The following is a 2912-nucleotide window of genomic DNA, read 5'->3' on the forward strand; positions in this document are numbered from 1 at the left end:
GTCTGTGACATGGAAACAGTTGTCTTTAAGGGATGGTGGCCTCATTTAGTGGGAATCTGTAGCCTATGTCTCTCGAGCTCTGCATTCTGACATAGATTTCAAAGATTGAGCAGGTTATTACAGGGATCTAAGGATGGTTAAACATAAAAAAAATTAATCAACTATTAGAAAACCACAAAACTATTAGAAAACCAATCATTTTCATAGATTCAGAAAAAATAACTAGATAAAATTCAGCTCTCTTTCATAGAAAAAAACCCTCAGGAATTGAACTACTAATCTTAGCCATTGCAATATGAAAAGAAAAAAAAAGCAAAGCAAAGAGAGATTTTAGGATTTAAGTGACAGAGTTCACTTTGACAGCACATAGACTAAAATTGGAACTAGACAGAGAAGATGAGCATGGCCCCTGAGAAAGGATGACATGAAAATTCACTGTTATATAATTTTTTAAAAGATTTAAATAAGAGGTAAAATTGCTCTGTAATATGTAATATATTTTGTAATGTAATATGTAATATATTTTCCACAGAAAGTGTAATATGTAATATGCAAATATAATATGTTTTCCATAGAAAATCCAATATAATCTATACACCATTAGTACTAATGAGCAACCTCATATATTCAATTCACTTGTTCGGCAAATACAGATTCAGTGTGAGAGTGGCTACTCTTGGTACAGCAGATACAGCAGTGAGTAATACAGAAAGTCCTGCCCTTGCAGAGCTATCCTTTTAATTTAAAAATATTTACAATATGTCTCATGATGCGGTATGTTCTAGAGAACACTAAAGCACAATTGATTGCTCAGTGTATTCTTTTAAAAGTTTGTGGTGATGAAGGAAGACCTCAGTATTAAGACGACATCTGAGTAGAGCCCTGAGGGAAGTAAAAGATCTAGTGGCTAGCTGGCGGGACAGTGAGCACAAATGTTGTAAGTGAGAGGCATGGTGGGTGTGCTGACTGTGCAAGGAATCAGTAAAACTACATGAGCCAGTGGGAATGTGATGCCAGATGAGGTTGGGGAAGTAACATAGGGCCAGATGACAGAATGCCTATAGCTCCTTGAAAGATTTGGCTTTTACATTGAGAGACATGGGGCTCCTGAAGGGTTTGAGGCAGAGGATTGTCTTATAGGATCCCCCTGTCTTCCTTGCTGAGATAGAGAGCAGTGAGTGCAGAAGGAAGATATCGGTTAGGGAATGACTGCAATAATTAGGGAGAGAAATGTCTGTGGCTCGGAGCAGCAGTAATGCTGGCATTGTGAGAGACCAGTAACTCCTGACAATTCTAAAGGAAGAGCTACTAACTGGCTTTGTAATAGACTCAGTGTTAAACCCGAGTTTTTAACATATAACCTGGAAGAATGGAATTTCCATTAACTAAGATCCTGGAGACAGTGGAAAGGAGTAGGTTTGGAGGAGGTGGGGAATCAGGAACTTGGTTTTGTACACATTCATTTTGAGGTATTGACTTGGTCAGTTTGGGCCAGGCTTACAGTGTGGTAAGAAAAGCAAATCTTAACGGTATAATACACAAGTTTGCTTCTCACTGAGGCCATGCCTACCACGGACTGGAGAATTCTCCAGAACAGCTGCTTTTTATGCATTGACTTAGTAACATGGTTCTGCCTTCCCTACTCACCATCTTCGCACTCAGTGATGACGGGAATGGCAGGATCAGAAAAGTGGGCGAGGGCCTCAGAGGGCCTCAGCTTGCGGTTGTGCACTGGATGCAGGGGTCTGCTGCCCAGAATTCCCTGGGGGGTCTGAAGCATTCATTATCCCTGCTGTTGGAGAGTTGGGCACCAATGGATCACCCTGCACGCCTGCCCATGGATTGTGTCCTATAAAGAGAGCCATCCAGCCCAGGCGAAATGTCCTCGCCCTAAAGGGGCTCACTTCAGGTGACAGTTGACAAGGGGAAACACAGACAGCTCTTGACCCAATTTGGAACAAATCTGATGGTCCATCCCAGCTCCAGAAGCCCTTATAGGATCACCTAAGGCTCTGTTTTAACTGCGTTGCGGTGAACTTTTCCCAGTTCTCCTCCCCTCACTCTCCCTCTTACAGGTGAATCCCTGAAGGTCTGGCCTCCATAACCTCCTGCACCAACTCTCTGTGACTCAGCTTCCCAGAAAACACCCGATACATGTAACACGTTTCTTACTTTCTCGATGAGTAGTCACATCTCCCATCTCACGAAAGTGTTAGGAGGGAGCTACACTTGTGGGGAACATGGCATAATGCATGAAATGCTGCAGCGTATACCTGAAACTGATGTAACATTGTGCATCACCTGTACACAAAGATTCTTTTAAAAAAGCGTTATGAGAAATATATGTGCCTGGAAGAGAGATACCACTGGGAAGCACTCACAGTATCCACCATATACGTATATTCCTTTTACACATCCAAGAAGAGTTAGTAAGTGAACAAGTGGATATAGGGAAGGTAGACTTCGGGGCTTATGTCCAGACTAGAGATAGTAACCTTGGGTAATATTGAAAGACTAATATCAGATAACATCCCCTAATAATTAGGGCAGATAGAGAGGAGCAGAGGTGTGAGGACTGTGCTCTGGCCACATGAACCTTTAGAAATCTAGGCGATGAGGGAGAACTGGGAGAAGAAACAGCTGGAGATATGCCCGTGCTATGCCTTAGTTACTCCTCAAAAACTCTCACACTGTGAGCAAAGGAAATGCGTCCACAAGCAGACACTGAACCATTTCTTCTTTTTCTGTGGAGTAACGGAAACAACTCAAATATCCATCAACACAAAAAAGGACAAATAATTTTCATAAAATCATAACAGTATAGAATATAGCATCTAGAATGGATGGAATCAAGCTGCACACATTAATGTGAATAAATCTCAAAAACATAATGTCAGACAAAAACAGCAGAT

General features: G+C 41.6%; 1 non-coding gene across 1 annotated transcript; it reads left to right on the forward strand.

Moving 5' to 3' along the window:
• Window positions 1-349: 349 nt before the first annotated feature.
• Window positions 350-452, forward strand: LOC116873300. The gene has a single exon (XR_004383775.1). It is a non-coding gene; the product is annotated as a U6 spliceosomal RNA (small nuclear RNA).
• Window positions 453-2912: the final 2460 nt, after the last annotated feature.

This window comes from Lontra canadensis, unplaced genomic scaffold, assembly GCF_010015895.1.
Source record: "Lontra canadensis isolate GAN:19392208 unplaced genomic scaffold, GSC_riverotter_1.0 scaffold32, whole genome shotgun sequence".
NCBI lineage: Eukaryota > Metazoa > Chordata > Mammalia > Carnivora > Mustelidae > Lontra > Lontra canadensis.